The following is an 18,672-nucleotide window of genomic DNA, read 5'->3' on the forward strand; positions in this document are numbered from 1 at the left end:
CTCCAACTCTTGGACTTAAGCAATTCTGTGGCCTCAGCCTCCCGAGTAGCTGGGACTACAGGTGCCTACCTTACCACCTGGCTATTTTTGTTGCAGTTGTGACTGCTGTTTTAACTGGCTAGGGCCAGGTTCAAATCCGCCACCCTTGGTATATTGGGCTGGCACCCTACTCACTGAGCCACAGGTACCACCCAACCATGTATTTCTTAGTGGACTTATGGTTTCAATATATACTAATGGTTCCTCTTGTCTCTCTTGTATTTTTATACTGAATGATGCTTAAATTATTCATATACAAGGTGTCCATAAAGTTTGTGAAATTTCAGCACATAAACTTTATGGATATCCTGTATTTATTTATAATTGTTTATTGATTCTTTCATTGATCTATTTGCAATAACAGAATCAAAATCCATTAACACAAAAATCAAAAACATGATCCTGTATATTCCTAAATCTGCCTATAAGATTATTTCCAACATAGGCAGGAGACTAGATCTCTTTTACATGGAACCTCAAAGTTGCAAACATAACAATATTTATTACCTATGATCATATGTCACCAGTTGTCATCATTAACATTGAAGATTGGTCATCTTCTTCTCATTGATTTCTACATTTGTTTATTGATTAATTCATCATTTCACTAATAAGAATAACTACATGTCACAAAAACATAAAGAACAAGATATAGCTATCTACAGAATCATTTGCCATATTGATTATGTCTCTTTAATTATTTTTAATTTTACAAATATTGATTAATCAACATACATTTCAAGGCAATGTCATATTTATCAATGGGCCACGGTTGACCACCTTGGATTATATGTAAAGTTTTTAATAATACAGTGAGCTCACACCCAAAGCAAGACAAGAACCTTACCTATAGTCACGTTGGTCTCTATGCTCACAGCACATAGACACAATCATAGAGTTCATCACTACACGGACGAGTGCTTAAATCAATTTGGGAACAGCCATTCTGAGAGTACAAAGCAGAAAAGATCATAAAAAGATTGAAATATTCTGTCCTTTCATCCTTGCATTCTTCTTTTCATTTTCTTAGTCATTTAGGTATTTATTTGTGGATTTCAGTACATCTAATATATATTAATAGTTTTATTGTTCCATCATATATTTTCATAACTGGACAATGCTTCATCCTCTTTACATATATTTGTTCATTGATTCATTGGTCCAATTATAAAAATAAAATGCAAGAACATGAAGCCCAAGAACACAATCCTTGTATTCCTAACATCTATCCGCAGGATCAGAACATATAGACCAGATTGTTTATTGTGTTGGACCTCAGACTTCCAGACCTGTATTCATCGTCCATGACTCATACGCCACCAGTCGTCATCATTAGTCCAAGACTGACTCTACCTTTCTTCATTCATTTCAACATTTATTTATTGAAATAATTCATTAATTGGTTAATAATTCTATAATAATAACTATATACGTAGGAAAAACTCAAGAATAAATTTATTCTTAAGTAATAATTATAAAGCAATGGGCTTATTTTATTATATTTTATACTTTTTAATAAAAATAAGAATACCTTTAAAGAACAAAAGAACAAGAATTTTTACTATTACTCACAGGAATCTTTGTCACAACCCTTAGAGACAGCCATAGGGCTCGAGGTCATGGCACAGTGCTCACAACAGATTGGAGCATACATTCTGAAGAGTATAAAGCAGACCAGATGTTAATAACTGGTAACTTATCTTCATTAGACCTTGTAATACCCTTTCATTTTCACTGTAATTTAGGTATTTCTTAATCTGTCTTAATAAACTTAACTGTACAAGAATACTAATTGACTATTTCTTATATTCAGTGCTTTTAAAACTCATAGACAAACAGACAATATATTCTTTATCCGCACGTTTTTTAAAACTACAGTCTTCTCTATTTCTTGACTAGCCACATATATTCATAGTAGAGCAATACTTTACCCTTTTAACAAAATTTATATATATTTATTTATTTATTGCTTCTGTCAATGATCCACTTACAATAATTAAATAAAAATTTATTAACACATACTTGTTATTAACTTAAGAATTACTTACCTCAGCTTATTCCATACCCATATAAGTAACCACCAAAATGATCATCAGTGGAAAGTGATTTAAATCAGCCCTGATACACATATATAATTCTGTAAATTACAAAGCAGATGTTGAAAACAACGAAGAATTTTTTGCTTTATATGGATACCCTGTGTTAGTGGATTAATTGAAATCTTTGGTAGCTTATGAATTTTAGAACTTGCTTATGATTGGCCTATAGTTAGCTTAAAGATAATTTTTAATACACTAATAAGTACAATAAATTCCATCACCCAGAGCAAGAAAAATAACTGTAACTAAAATGGATAATAGTCTCCATGCCCCCTCTTGATGTAGGAGACAATAATTTAGGTCAACTTTTAAATGGACTATGTTTAAATAGAATTAATCTACCATATTTTACTGTGCATAATATGCATCTACATTTCGGGCCCAAACATTCAAGAAAAAAATCCATTTTAATTTTTTAATTTGAATTTGTATTTGATTCTATTTAGATACTTGTTTATATTATAAAGGAATTCTAGTATTTATTTTTTAACATAAGATGGTACAAGAAAATTGATGTAACAATTACAAAGCACAGGTACAAGAAATTTTATGTACCAGTAAGGAACAAGTAGTGCTACCAATGTATAATGGACATCTTAATTTTTCCCTCAAAAATTTAGACAAAAAAGTGTACAATATTCGGGGCAAAATATACAAATGATTATTTCATAGAACAGTCTCATCAATGGTCTACAGTTTCCCTTGTTTATGATGTATAAGTATGTATACCTTTGTAGGTATATATGTCCTGATGGATTAATTAAATCATCTACCTGCATTTCTTTTTTTCTCTTTTTTTATTAATTTTAAATCATAGCTGTGTACATTAATGTGATTATGGGGCACTATACACTGGTTTTATAAACAGTTTGACACATTTTCATCACACTGGTTAATATAGCCTTCCTGGCATTTTCTTAGTTATTGTGTGAACAGGGTAAAAAGCCAGCAACTAAGAACTAAAATGTAACATTCATCTGTCTAAATATTTAATCCTCAAAGTGGACAGAGCCTGGATTTTATTTCCTATCAGGACAACAATTACATGGAACTGAAACATATGCTTCTTATTGGGCATTACTTTGGCCCTCTTTTGTTTAGTTAGCAGGTTAATCTTTTACTTATTTATTTAATATCTTTTTACTTATATATTATTAATATAAAAAACTACCAATTTACCCTATAATCAAACCAAGCACATAGACTATTACAAAAATCTGTCCACAGGCTCCTCATCCAAAACATAACATGCTTCATTTGTTAATATTTTCATGGGCCTCAGTCCATCAGAAATATTCATGATATTTGCCTATAATAGGTTCTTTGCTTCTTTCTTTTATACATTGTTGTATTGACTCAGTCACTTAAGGAGGAGTTGGGGGATGTAAAGTTTCATAATAAGATGTATATGTTTAATAATCATTGTTTCACACCAACAAAACCCCATCAGTGGTCCCCATTTAATATGTCATTCTTCGTTTATATATTTGCTTACGTTTCAATGATTGTATTAATAGTATAATCAATACTTAAGAATCATAAAAACCCAACAACAAGAAATTAGACTATACTAACACCTCTCCATAAATCATCTCTTAAAGAGGTGAAAACATAATTCCCATTGTGTAATACATTCAGTTTATCAGATTAATAGATTAATAATCATCTCCAATTCATACCAATCCCATACTCTTAATTGGTTATGGCTTCATCATCTTCCATTTACTTTGTCTGTATTTTAGAGATGACAATAAACAACTACAAACCCACCATTTTACTCCACACACAAAATATTGACAGTATTTTACATCTTGGCATGTCACTAAAGTATATCTTTATAAATAGAGGGAGACTTAACACAATTGTGACTAAAATAAAATTGAATGATCAATTTTTACATTAATCAATTAACTAATAATTAACTATAAAAGTGAACAAAATGGTCTTACGTTTTTGAAATTAATTGAATATAGATGTGCTGAATTAATCCACACATAACTTTTCTTCTTTTTATGTTTATGTGTAGCCATTTATTCCTTTGCAATAATAGATTTAACATGCATTAAAAAATCACCAATCCAGAAGCAATTACTTTGCTACTTACAGGTTTCTATATATTTTTTTCAAAAAGATAATAACCAAGATCTTTCTCACTAGAGAATGATTGGATTATTGTGCGTCCATTCTGTAGAGTACAAAGTAAATATAAAAATAGGTAGATTAGATAGACAGATAAGTCTAGATTCACATCTTTTAAATACAGTCCAAGTCAATAATAACTCACTAGGAATAAACCTTTGTGATTACCATATATTTAAACTATGGATGGCATACCTATGGATTAATTTACCATGTATTTAAACTATGGATGGCATACCTATGGCATACCTATGGATTAATTGACTCAGTATTAATTTCGCTACTACAATGCATACAAAACAAGAGAATAAAAACTATGACACAGATATTACACAGATCTGTCTGTTTATATGCCTTCTATCCAAAGAGGGAAGACTTAAATCTACTTTCCAAATGAATCCTGCTAAAAACAATTAGATTAGGGCAGCACCTGTGGCTCAGTCGGTAAGGCGCCAGCCCCATATACCAAGGGTGGCGGGTTCAAACCCGGCCCCGGCCTAACTGCAACCAAAAAATAACCAGGCGTTGTGGCGGGCGCCTGTAGTCCCAGCTAGTCGGGAGGCTGAGGCAAGAGAATCACTTAAGCCCAGGAGCTGGAGGTTGCTGTGAGCTGTGTGAGGCCACAGCACTCTATGGAGGGCCATAAAGTGAGACCCTGTCTCTACAAAAAAAAAAAACAAAAAACAATTAGATTAATTTAAATCTTAGATTCCAGCTCATTCTCAGCAATTGTGTATGTATGTATATAAATACATGGAGGTAAACAGTTATAAATAGTAAATAGTATTCCTTCATATACATAGATGGAGTGTAAAAAGTTACACATGGAGCCATTTCTATATTGCAGTTTTTTCTATACCAACAATACATAAAAGGAAACCCTATCTAAATATAATGTATTCATCATTACAAAAATGTATGAACCTATGTCTCTTTTCTTTACCTGGAGAGAAATTGTGTACAACTAAATTAATTACACTTTTTTCTATAAATATGTTCTTCATTGGTCCAAGCTTTAGCCTTATTTTAAATAGCTGATATATATTAACTTACTCTATTTTTACATTTATATTACCATTATTATCTATGACTCTACAGATATCAGAAAATATTAATGCCTTTCCACATGTTCACCAGACGCAGAGAAAAGAACAGATCATTTTTCTTATGTTTTTAATCAAACTTAGGAACTGAATTTAAACATAGTAAAGATTATTAGATTAATCATATCTGGTCAAGTGACATATTTTCTACATAGATCTATGAGTTAGCCCTCTCACAATTAGTTATTCAACCATAATTAATTTAACTATTTTGTCCTTTTCTTAATTAAAAAGCAAATAACCTAAGCTGGAACAACAACATGGACTATAACATCCATTTATCTAAATGCTCCTTACCCAAAAGGGTCAGCTTTCATCAATTTATTTTACTAGAACTTAATGCTTCAGAAATGTACTAGTAATTACTCTTATTGCATTACATACTTGCATATTTGGATCAAGAATAACTTATTTTATCTTTATTTACTCATACAGTAAATATAGTACTTTCCTTGATTTATTCATGCATTCCTATACAAAAAATATTACAATCCATACTCAAAAGCCCAAGAACAAAATAAGCTTACTTCCCATGATGATGACGAACAGGAATCGTTTTGCAATGGACCTCAGAGTTACAGGGTTTAATCAAAATCTTTGATTCAGACACCCCAGGGTACTCATCATAGATCCAAGATAAGCAAACGTTTTCTTCATTTATACTTTTGTTTATTGACCCATTCATTGACTCACTGGCAGTAATATCTGTGCAGTAATATCTATTCCCAGATCAATACCTGTGAATTCAAGAACAATAACCTTGAATAAAACCAAGATCAGTTTACAGGCTCTTTTTTCATAGACTCTATCTTTTTTTAATGAACCAGCTGTGTTTTTGTAGTGGCCCTCAGTGAAGCATGTATGGCTCAATTACCATTCTTGATTTCTAGTCATCTCATTCCAACTACCTTGCATTTTTCTTTGTACTGCTCCCTCAGTGAGGAGCTAATTGGACTTTGCATATAATGTAAATGTACAATAACTGCATTCTCCAATACAGTCACTCAGTACTAGAAATGTGCAACTAAGAATTGAATTTAAAAATTCATTTCCTGGCTCGGCGCCTGTAGCTCTAGCAGCTAAGGTGCAAGCCACATACACTGGAGCTGGTGGGTTCGAATCCAGCCGAGGCCTGCCGAACAATGACAACTACAACCAAAAAATAGCCGGGCGTTGTGGCAGGCACCTGTAGTCCCAGCTACTTGGGAGGCTGAGGCAAGAGAATCGCTGAAGCCCAAGAGTTTGAGGTTGCTGTGAGCTGTGATGCCACAGCACCCTACCCAGGGAGATAGATTGAGGCTCTTTCTCAAAAAAAATAAATAAATAAAAAATAATAATACAAATTCACTAGCTTAAAAAAATTCATTTTCTATAATTATTTTAAATATGAATAAGTACATGTGGATATGGAACCATATGGGATAGTACAGTATACACTTTATTACTAAATAAATCTTAAATGCAGTGTAAAAAATAAGATGAATTATTAATCATTCTGAAAATGAATGTCTACCATCTTTTTAACAACACTTGTACTTAATTGGATACTCACAATTTTTGTTTCATAACACATTCATATCATTACTCTATATATGGCTTAATATAAATAATTCAAAGAACACTAAAGAAGAATTGACCCAAACTGATAAGACTGTCTACTGTTTTGTAGTAAATAAAGTCGTTAGATTCCTTACCCACAAAGGATAACAGCCAAGTAGAGACTGATTAAAAATCAGCCATGGTGTTCATTCTGTGCAGTCAGATACAAACTTTCAAAAGCATGAAAAATACACATTGAGACTGATTTAAAAAAAAGAAAAAAAAACATTAGTTCTGTGGTATTCAATTAATGACAAAGTTGATTCAAGTACCCCAAAACATCATTTATTATTTTTTGTTTTAACTATTAATTTAAATTATACAATAAACACTTAAATTCATCATGCAAAACAAGAACTATTAATATCACACACATCTGTCTATAGACCCTGTCCACATAGTAAGAACTTAGATAATCTTTTATTTGATAGAATCAACTTTTATATAAATGTATAAATTTAAATTCATGATTCATGGCATTTTTTTAACAATGGTCTAAGCTTGATCCTAAGTATTATATTAATTCAGTCATTCATCATTTCATTTATTCACTTACAGAATGACCCATGGAATATTTGATTACACATTCACATAAACACACACACACAAGTCTATGAAAATCCAGTGCCAGTGCAGAGGGGCGGCGCCTGTGGCTCAGTGAGTAGGGCGCCGGCCCCATATGCCGAGGGTGGCGGGTTCAAACCTAGCCCTGGCGCAAAACTGCAACAAAAAATAGCCGGGCGCTGTGGCAGGCGCCTGTAGTCCCAGCTACTCGGGAGGCTGAGACAAGAGAATCACGTAAGCCCAAGAGTTAAAGGTTGCTGTGAGCCGTGTGACGCCACGGCACTCTACCGAGGGCGGTACAGTGAGACTCTGTCTCTACAAAAAAAAAAAAAAAAAAAAAAAGAAAATCCAGTGCAGAAATGTTTCTGTTTATGTTTAAGCAACTATATTCCCATACCAAAACTAGGAACAGGGAATAACTAGAATAGACAATGACTAATCATTATGTTTACTTCTTCGTGGCCTATCTTTAGCCTTCTATCAAAATATTAACTCTGATAACATATTCTGTTCACATGTAACAACTCATCAACATATGGGAATTTACTAACATTAGATATAAGTCTTAACACTGCTATATTTCCAAGTATCTATTACATTACTCACAGAGATTTAAAAACTAGAATTTTTGTTGTTTTAGATAAAATTCAGTGAATAATACTTCATTAATAACAATTTAATTAATAATGAGATAAAATGTGCTCATTCTTATTTCCTAATTAAATAGCCATTTAATCTATTTTTTATGTAATTTTTCCCTACTTTAAATATAACCAATCAGTAAACAGCCACATACATTAAACATTAATATTGAGCTTTCCATACACCTACCTACATACTTCCAAGAAAGTTAAACAGACTTTATTAATAAGTATCACTGGAATTCAGTGCTATAAAAATGTATAATAATAATCCATGTGTCATTATGTATTCTCATAATGGGTCTATGCCAAGATTTCATTATAATTACCCATTTATAGATTTTTTATTTATGCATTGATTTACTTATAAAAGTTCAGTCTATGTGCATGAACTGTGAACACCCACGATCAAGATACCTGTATATTCTGAAATTCTTCTAAAAGCTCATTTCCAACTTGGTGCCTACAGCACAGTGGTTATGGTGCCAGCCACATGCACTGAGGCTGGCGGGTTTGACCCCAGCCCAGGCCTGCTTAACAACAATGAAAACTGCAACAAGGAAATAGCCAGGCATTGTGGTGGTGCCTCTAGTCCCAGCTACTTGGGAGGCTGAGGCAAGAGAATCGCTTAAGCCCAAGAGTTTGAGGTTGCTGTGAGCTGTGACACCACAGCATTCTACCCAGGGTGAAGTAATGAGACTGTCTCAAAAATAAAATAAAATAAAACATAAAAAACTCATTTCCAGAGAAGGTAAAAGGAAGGCCATTTTATATAATGGACCTCAGAGTTACAGATGGCTTTAATCAAAGTTTTTGATTCAGACACCCTCCAATCTCATCATAGGTCCAGGTTTGCAGTCTTTCTCCATTTACTTACACCTTCATTTTCCCATGAATTATAAGTTTCCAAAAATAATCCTTGAGGACTACAATATATCTGTAGGTGCAAAATCCACAATGCTGGGCTCGGCGCCTGTAGCTCAAGCATCTAAGGCGCCAGCCACAAACACCAGAACTGGCGGGTTCGGATCCAGCCAGAGCCTGCCAAACAATGACAACTACAGCCAAAAAAAAATAGGCGGGTGTTATGGCGGGTGCTTGTAGTCCCAGCTACTTGGGAGGCTGAGGCAAAAGAATCACTTAAGCCCAAGAGTTGGAGGTTTCTGTGAGCTGTGATGTCACAGCACTCTACCCAGAGCGACAGCTTGAGGACCTGTCTCAAAAAAAAAAAAAAAAAAATCTCCACACAACTTGCAGACTAGATCTTAGTGCTATGCATGTGAAATAATCAGTAAACCTTGCTTTATGTCAGTATGATCAACATAAAGTTTCCAAGCTCCATGTTCATTAAATCTATCCAATGTTAAAGATGGTATAATGCACAATCAAAATCCACAAAGGTATCCTACCAATTACAACACAGGCAATATGTTCCACTTTCTAAGAGCTTTTCCTAAATGGTTAACAGCTTAAATGTCAACCAATATGGAAATGCTTAAATCACTTATGGTGCAGAAACATTATGGAATATCAAATAGTTCTGAAAATTAAATTCCTTCCACCTATTTTCAAAATAAATCCTAGTTATGCTAAAAGCGGTAATCTTACCTGTTGGCCTATAACATATTCCTACGACTGATCCTTACATGGTGTTCTTTTATTTCCTTTTTGTATATGTGCCCTTTTCTTCCATTTTTCTAACATCACACATGAAAAATCCATACAAATCAAGAACAGAAGCTCTGGTACTATCATTGCTTCTTACCCAGTGAAGCATTAGCCATATTCTTCATCACAGGGGAGTGACAAATCCAATCTAGTATGCCCATTCTAGAGGAAAAGACAGATTTCAAAAAATAAAAATAAAAAGTGTAAATGTATAATAGATTTTAAATAGAGATTAGCTCTGCATTATTAGATTAATCATAAATAGTAGTATGTGTTACATTTTGTTCGTCAACTCAATAGTGGCATCCTGTTCATGTACTGATTTAATTTTTAATATGAAATATTAATCCTATCAATGGATCAAACTGTACTTTATTCATATATTTACTGATTCTTTCATTTATTCATTTAATAATTCTACAGATAATTTAATTATCTACTCTTTTTCCTAAAGAAAACACAAAACAGTAGCACTACGTGCTACCTAAAACACAATACTATTACCTGCAATTATCCATATTGGCTCTGTCTGCACTGATTGATGTAACTTTTCACAGTGATACAAATGTTCTCTACCAGTGCTGTCCAATACGGCAGACACCGGCCACATGTGGCTTGGCATGTGCCTAGTGTGTCTGAGGAACTGAATTTTTATCTTTATTTAATTTGAATTTACAAGTTCACAGCAAAGTGTGTCTAAAGAGTGGGTCTATATAGCCCTTCCATAAAGAAGAGAATAGGCAGGATTAATCTTGCTCCTTCATACATTACATATACTTCTCACTAGTATATGGTTTGCTGTCTTTTAATAATAAATTGAGAAATGAAATTATTATTTTACTTACACTAAGTGATAGCACCAATATTCATGAACCCTAAGGATACTGGAGGAAAACTCTTAGTGACACTAACATCTGCCTGTTCATTTATCACTAGCAAAATAATCAAAAATAATTTGCATTTTTCTTTTTAAATAAAAATCAGTGAGAACAACAGCATTTGTAATTATTATATTCACATTTCCAACGCTCATGTTTAGATGTTTTCTATAACTATCTAGACATGAGTATATGAATTTTGTTTGTTAAAATAATTATATATTAATGTTTAGCATTATTTGTAACATTAAGTAATTTTGAATATAAATATTTATATAGGCTATTATTAATTATAGTAAATGTTATTATACTAAAGACAGCATTTAGTTATATAATTTTTTTATCTCTTTCTAGAAGTAAGACATGCAAATTCACTGCAAGCCTAGACCATAGTACATCTATTTATATTCTCTCAGAGGGGGAAAAGCCTTAGTCTAATTTATTTGAACTCAAAATTTCAGAAATCTGTTAACAATAAATAACCTTTAATTCATTGATTTATTTCATAATTGAAAAAGGTATAGTAATCCTTGTCTTAATTTATACTTTATTGATTCATTGATTTTCTTCTATTTATATACTCTATACCCATGAAGAAGAAAGGACCAAGAACACATTCTGTGACTGTGTCTAATCTCCTCTACAAGCACATTTCCCATAAATGCAATGGACCTCAGAGTTACAGCAGGGTTTAATCAGAGTAGTTGATTCAGATGCCCCACGCATACTCATCATTGATCCAGACTTGGTATTTTGTGCTTTCATTCAGTTATATTGTTCTTGATTTACTCACTGATTATACTAATAATACAATCACCATCCATTGATTAAAAGGAAAAAAGATCCCTAAAAGATGCAGATATAGCGATGAAATTCACATCTCACAGGACTGGAGGACTGGATCTCTGTATAACAAGCATCAGTGTTGCAGAGATGAATTAATCCATTTCCTTGCACATCATCAATTCCATATTAGCCACTGATCTGTGCTTGGACCTCTTTCATTTAATGCCCATATTTTAAATATGGTGCAATAAAATCATTATCTTATATCATAGTTAAAAAGATTTTCTATTTTCATATGTCATCCCCTCAACAGGTTAACAGTCTGAAACAATTTAAATAAATAAACAAATTTCAATTGCCACCAAAATAAAAGAGCATATTAAAACATGCTAAAATGGATAGATAAGCCTTTCATCTTTTGTCCTAATGAATTCAGTTGTGCTGAAATGGATTAATCATGATTCTTAATTCACAACACATAGCCATCATTGGTCAATACATGACCACCTTTGAACTGTTTAGATATGTAACGATTTATTCTTTTGAAATAATTTAATGAATTTACATGATCCAGTCCCCCAAGCCACAGAATAAAACTTTGATTATCACCTACGTGGATCTCTTCTCTTCTAATTCATAGAAGTACAAGGCAGGATCTTCACCAGAAGATAATAACTCAATTGAGAAGAACATGTTCATTCTGAAGTGTAAAAATCAAAATTTAAAAAGAATTAAATAGTCTACATTTAGCTGTTTTGAATGAACCATACTTGTATTATAATCAATTGCTCACAAACTACGATTTGTGTCCTATTTATTTATTAAGTACACTTTCTTTTGTTTTAAATAATATAATGAACACCGTTGAATCCAGTACCCACATGGTTTTATTTACTGTTTCTTTGCCTAGATATAATTGTATGAAAAGATGACATTAATCATAAGTATGGTTGTATGAAAGTCCATCATTACTCCATGTTCTCTCTCAATTACATAATTATTCAATCAAGCATTGATTTAGGTAAACGTATTTCCTTTTCCTTAATTAAATGGTCTCTATGCAGGGAGAACTGGATGTCTACATGTAAAAGACTGAAACTGGACCCACACCTTTTCTCACTCACAAAAATTGATTCAAGATGGATAAAGGACTTAAACTTAAGGCATGAAACAATAAAAATCCTCCAAGAAAGCATAGGAAAAACACTGGAAGATATTGGGCTGGGGAAAGACTTCATGAAGAAGACTGCCATGGCAATTGCAACAACAACAAAAATAAACAAATGGGACTTCATTAAACTGAAAAGCTTCTGTACAGCTAAGGAGACAATAACCAAAGCAAAGAGACAACCTACACAATGGGAAAGGATATTTGCATATTTTCAATCAGACAAAAGCTTGATAACTAGGATCTATAGAGAACTCAAATTAATCCACATGAAAAAAGCCAACAATCCCTTATATCAATGGGCAAGAGACATGAATAGAACTTTCTCTGAAGACGACAGACGAATCGCTAACAAACACATGAAAAAATGTTCATCATCTCTATATATTAGAGAAATGCAAATCAAAACAACCCTGAGATATCATCTAACCCCAGTAGAATGGCCCACATCACAAAATCTCAAAACTGCAGATGCTGGCGTGGATGTGGAGAGAAGGGAACACTTTTACACTGCTGGTGGGACTGCAAACTAGTACAACCTTTCTGGAAGGAAGTATGGAGAAACCTCAAAGCACTCAACCTAGACCTCCCATTTGATCCTGCAATCCCATTACTGGGTATCTACCCAGAAGGAAAGAAATCCTTTTATCACAAGGACACTTGTACTAGACTGTTTATTGCAGCTCAATTTACAATCGCCAAAATGTGGAAACAGCCTAAATGCCCACCAACCCAGGAATGGATTAACAAGCTGTGGTATATGTATACCATGGAATACTATTCAGCCATTAAAAAAAATGGAGACTACATCCTTCGTATTAACCTGGATGGACGTGGAAGACATTATTCTTAGTAAAGCATCACAAGAATGGAGAAGCATGAATCCTATGTACTCAATTTTGATATGAGGACAATTAATGACAATTATGGTTATGGGGGGGAAACAGAAAGAGGGAAGGAGGGAGGTGGGTGGGGCCTTGGTGTGTGTCACACTTTATGGGGGCAACACATGATTGCAAGAGGGACTTTACCTAACAATTACAATCAGTGTAACCTGGCTTACTGTACCCTCAATGAATCCCCAACAATAAAAAAAATAAAATAAAATAAAAAAAGAAAAAAGAAAAAAATTAAAAAATGGTCTCTATGCAACCTGCCTAAATAAAGATTAAAAAAATTCAGTTTTTTGTACAGATTACCATACGTTCCTTATAAGTGATAAGAACCTTAACTACTAATTTATCAGGACTACGAATCTCAAGATTGTTTTTATAATTGTCCATATTTTATTAAAAAAATAAGTTCATTAGCCGGGCGTTGTGGCGGGCGCCTGTAGTCCCAGCTACTCGGGAGGCTGAGGCAAGAGAATCGCTTAAGCCCAGGAGTTGGAGGTTGCTGTGAGCTGTGTGAGGCCACGGCACTCTACCGAGGGCCATAAAATGAGACTCTGTCTCTACAAAAAAAAAAAAAAAAAAATAAGTTCATGCATATCATTCTTATTCTTCATTCATTGATATAATTATTTATTCATAGGCTAATTTTATTATAATAATGTAATTCATACCTTCAAATCACAAAGGCATATGAACAAGGGTCTTATATTCATTTCCCTCAAAGAATAATAAGGTATCTTTTTTTTTCGAATAATGGACCTCAGAGTTCCAGATAGGCTTAATCAGAATCTTTTGTTCAGAAGCTGCATGATATTCATCACTTTCCATGATAGACATTTTTGTTTCACTTATTGATTAATTTATCAATTCACACATAACATAATCAAAAATCTCAAACACGAGAGCACTGAACTTCATAGTCTTGTCAAAATGGTTAAATGAAAAATAATGAAACCAGCATCTTCTCTCACCTCCAAAACACTCACCATGCAATTCATAGTCTTACAGGCTACCATGAAGGAACTATCAGCTAGTATCTCCACCCAAAGGGAAATCAACCATGGCATAAAATAAAGAATAATAATAAACTCCTCTGAGAGTAAGTTAAATAACTTCTATCTTCTTAAAAAATGCTTCAGTTATGCTAATTTAGATTAAACATAGTTTGTGATTAACAACACATACTTGGAGTATTATACTTACTTCATACATGGAATATTTTATTTATTTCATGTAAATAAACATTTATTACTTTGAAATCCTTCAGCAAGCCATTCAAAACAAGAACATAAAATCAGGTACTTATTACTTACATTAGTCTATATGCCCCTTACTCAGGATAAATTCCTTCACTGAATGGTTAAGTCAGCTATCTTATGTTCACTCTAGGGAGGAAAAAGTAAGTTTAAAATAGATTTAGATATTTTTGAATACATCTCAGTCAAACAGATATTGAGTAATAAAAAAGTTGCTCAAGAATATAATTTTTATTAGCCCTATATTGAACTTTCAGTTTTAAATAATACAGTGTTACTTAACTTATAATACAATAAGTATATATACCACCTAACCCAAGAATAAGATCTATGATTACAAATATCTGCTATATAAACAACTATTAAGTGGACAGTTACATAATAATTATTGGCTTATGCAAACACTTTTCTTAATTTAAAAAGAATTGTCTCTCAACGAAGATACTAATAGCGTCCATGCAAAACAATTTTACTTCAGATTAATAATTACACTTGTTTTGTTGTATTAATATTAATAAAATATTAATAATAATATTAATAAAACATTAATAATACTTATTGTACTCCATTCAAAAAATTCCTCCTTGAATAGGTCTGTTCATCTTCTTTCATATATATACTTCTCTATTAATTTATGCATGCGTGATTCATTTAAAATAATACATTCCATATCTTATAACCACGAAAGTCCAAGAAAAGTTTACTGAATTTTCCTAACTTCTATTACATGGAATATTGGCTGTTTCTCATTCAGTAACAGATCTCAGAGTAAACAGAGGGCTTAATCAAAGGTATTGATTCAGACGCCTCCATCAATACTCATCACTGATCCAGGCTTGACTTTCTATTTCTTCATTCATTTATACCTTCTTGAATTGACTCAGCCATTCATGGTTTCATAAATGATAATTATAGGATCAATACCCTGTAATGACACAAAACTGAGAACAAAAGGCTTTAATAGAACCAAGATCTGTTCATTACTCCCTTTCATGCACAGAAAATAGACTGGGTCACTTTTTTTTTATGAACCTCAGGTTTACACATATGGATTAATCAGCATCCTTCCTACATGTCAATCCCAAGCTTATGATTGGTGTCTATTTGCACCACTTTCACTAGAGTTGTCTATTTATTAATGCTGGTGTAATCAACAACCAAAGCCTCCCACCTTAGCCCACAATTGAGAAAATTGACATATGCTAACTGCCTCAAAAAACTAGCAATTCAGATATTTGTCACTGAAAAAATATATTAAACAACTGTAGCAAAAACATGCAATGAGAATTTAAATTACTCTGACAATATGTGAAATGCCTTCCATCTCTTAACATTCTCCGCTGGATTGGGTTCAAATAAGCATAAATTTTTCTTCATGACCCATTCTAATTATAGGCCATGACTGGCCTTCCCTAACTTTATGTCTTATTCAACCATTTTTTTTATTGAAATAATTTAGTGGGCTACAGTGAATGAACACCATCGAAGCCCAGAAGATCAACATTGATGTTTATGTACATTGTTGATATTTACTTACATCAGTGTTTATGTTCCTTAAGTCCAGAACTACTTACGGGCTTCAAGATTAGAGAATAATAAAATCAGCTATGTGGGTTTTCATTCTATGGAGGAAAAAAAAGCCTGTTTTTAAAAACATGTTCTCCTTTTTCTAAGAAACCAAATGACTACAACTTTGAAAGGCCAAGGTATGTCTTTCAAACAAAATGGAATAGCCTGTAATTTTTCTTAGAATAGCTATAATGGAAAAAAAATTAATCAATGTTCTCATATCACAACATTTCTTCCTAATTGGTCCATGGTCTGCTGGCTTTAAAAAATAGAGACATAAAAGTATGTCTTCTATCTCATATAAGCAGACATCAATGTCTGTGTTCTCACAGGACAGGACAAGAACATTGAAAAATATTTGTCCATAGTCATTGCCCTCAGGAATAACAGACTTTTATTGTTTTAATAAAAATCAGTAAAATTAAAAAATAAGATTGCATTAATGTTCTTATCATTGGTCTCTGCTGGGCTTTCAATTTCATGGCTATTTAACCAACTATTTATGTAAGTAAATATGTTTCATTTTATTAATAAAACAATCAGCAAACCACCACCAAAACAGAACAAAAACCTTGATTTTTATGAACAAATGACCTTACACCCCTAATTAGATTAGTAAGACCCTTGACAAATAATTTACTGAGTCTCGAATAAGTTTTAATATAATCCATGTTTTATTACATTCCTTAATATATAATTTATCATTTTTGTTTTACTCATTGATACTTTTTTATTCATATTTTGATTTTATGATAAAAATACAACTAATTCCCAAGAACAAGAAAAACCAATGACAAGATACTCTGGGCTCATTTTCCAAAAAGGAAATAATTACATGTCTCTCTGTAATGGACCTCAGAGTTACATAAGGGTTTAATCAAAGATCCCATTCAGATACCCCATGGCACTCATCATTGGTCCAAGCGCGTTTTTCTTCCTTTTTATCTTCATTCATTTATTATTCACTGGTCAGTAGTAACAATACAATCGCAAAATTCTAGAAGCAAGATCTCACTTTTAGTGATTCGTTCTCTATTGACTAGATCTCTTTCTATCATGGACCTTAGAGAACATGTATGACTAGTTAACATCCACACTTCATACCACATCCACATTCACCTTTAGTTCTTCTGTGGTTTTCTTTTACTCAGTTTTCCAATGTTTTACAAATGGTTCAATGAAAAGTGAGAAAACCACCATATTCCAACAATGACAATGTCTTCCATATTTTCCCAGGCTGCTACAGAAATAGTTATTGGGGGCCATACCAATATGGAAAAGTTTAATTCATTTGTGGTGGAAAGTAAAGCAAAATGTTAAATAGTTGTGAAAATAAGTGAACTATTATCTGTTTTTTAATCACTTTAATTGTGCCAAATTACAATAAACATATTTTTTGGTTCGTAACACATTCCCATCACTGGTCCATTCTTGGTGATTTTTATTTCTGTTATAGACATTGATTACTTTGACATACCACTAACCACTCATAAACAAAGCATTTCAACCAAAGACATGAATTTAAGATGTTACTTACATTAGTCTATGTATCTTTACTCACAAAGCTAACAGCCAAAATTTTGTTTCTTTGAAAATGAATATCAGCTATTCTATGGCCATTCTGTGGAGAAAAGGCAGACTTAGCCTAGGAGAAAAAGAAACAATAAAAGGCATTTTAACAGGAAACATAGAAGTAAAATTGTTTCTATTTACTGATGAAATAATATTACATTTAGAAAATACAAATATTCTATCCCCAAAATTTAGAACTGATAACAAATGCAGTAAAGTTGCAAGATACAAAATCAACAACAGAGAAAAATCAATAGATTCCATACTAATAAAGATATTACAAAAATAATCACATTTACAATAGCAACAAAAAACAATAAAAACACTTTGATGTAATTTGACCAAGGAAGTTCAAGAACCTGTATAGTGAAACATATAAAACAATATTGCAATAAAACAAGTCGCATGAAAAAAAGAAAAATATAAAACACTGATGAAAGAAATTAAAGAAAACACAAATAAATGGAAAAGTATCTTGTGTTCATAGGTTGAAAGAATTAATATCATTAAAAAGTCTAAACTACACAAATCCAGTGACAGAGTCAATACAATCCCTGTCAAAATTCTAAAGTCATTGTTCACAGTAATAAACAATCCTTAAATTCATATGGAATAACTAAATACACCAATAGCAACTCCCAACAAAAAATCTTGAACAAAAAGAACTTGAGAGCATTACGCTACCTGATTTCAAAACA

At 32.5% G+C, this 18,672-nt stretch overlaps 1 long non-coding RNA gene and 7 other non-coding genes across 31 annotated transcripts in view; all 8 read right to left on the reverse strand.

Annotated features, from left to right (window-relative positions):
* LOC128594012 (uncharacterized) overlaps positions 1–18,653 on the reverse strand; it is a 52,961-nt gene extending 34,308 nt beyond the window's left edge. For 16 of the 24 annotated variants that reach the window (XR_008382456.1, XR_008382449.1, XR_008382455.1 and 13 more), the window contains exons 1-8: positions 17,940–18,653; positions 14,249–16,455; positions 12,130–12,216; positions 9,950–10,014; positions 7,075–7,180; positions 5,908–6,117; positions 1,612–4,323; positions 887–985 (exon numbers count right to left, since the gene is read on the reverse strand). This is a non-coding gene — a long non-coding RNA (uncharacterized LOC128594012). Of the gene's footprint in view, positions 1–886; positions 986–1,611; positions 4,324–5,907; positions 6,118–7,074; positions 7,181–8,601; positions 9,034–9,949; positions 10,015–12,129; positions 12,217–14,248; positions 16,456–17,939 lie in introns of those variants that run through there. The other 8 variants (XR_008382447.1, XR_008382453.1, XR_008382452.1 and 5 more) reach the window with 8 other exon arrangements.
* Positions 1,308–1,379, reverse strand: LOC128595153 (small nucleolar RNA SNORD113/SNORD114 family). The gene has a single exon (XR_008382817.1). It is a non-coding gene; the product is annotated as a small nucleolar RNA SNORD113/SNORD114 family (small nucleolar RNA).
* LOC128595179 (small nucleolar RNA SNORD113/SNORD114 family) lies at positions 5,943–6,014 on the reverse strand. The gene has a single exon (XR_008382835.1). It is a non-coding gene; the product is annotated as a small nucleolar RNA SNORD113/SNORD114 family (small nucleolar RNA).
* Positions 8,960–9,033, reverse strand: LOC128595177 (small nucleolar RNA SNORD113/SNORD114 family). The gene has a single exon (XR_008382834.1). It is a non-coding gene; the product is annotated as a small nucleolar RNA SNORD113/SNORD114 family (small nucleolar RNA).
* On the reverse strand, positions 11,397–11,472 carry LOC128595180 (small nucleolar RNA SNORD113/SNORD114 family). The gene has a single exon (XR_008382836.1). It is a non-coding gene; the product is annotated as a small nucleolar RNA SNORD113/SNORD114 family (small nucleolar RNA).
* Positions 14,331–14,404, reverse strand: LOC128595194 (small nucleolar RNA SNORD113/SNORD114 family). Its single transcript, XR_008382844.1, has one exon. It is a non-coding gene; the product is annotated as a small nucleolar RNA SNORD113/SNORD114 family (small nucleolar RNA).
* On the reverse strand, positions 15,590–15,666 carry LOC128595191 (small nucleolar RNA SNORD113/SNORD114 family). The gene has a single exon (XR_008382842.1). It is a non-coding gene; the product is annotated as a small nucleolar RNA SNORD113/SNORD114 family (small nucleolar RNA).
* LOC128595188 (small nucleolar RNA SNORD113/SNORD114 family) lies at positions 17,251–17,324 on the reverse strand. The gene has a single exon (XR_008382841.1). It is a non-coding gene; the product is annotated as a small nucleolar RNA SNORD113/SNORD114 family (small nucleolar RNA).
* Positions 18,654–18,672: the final 19 nt, after the last annotated feature.

This window comes from Nycticebus coucang, chromosome 9 (genome assembly GCF_027406575.1).
Source record: "Nycticebus coucang isolate mNycCou1 chromosome 9, mNycCou1.pri, whole genome shotgun sequence".
NCBI classification, from domain to species: domain Eukaryota; kingdom Metazoa; phylum Chordata; class Mammalia; order Primates; family Lorisidae; genus Nycticebus; species Nycticebus coucang.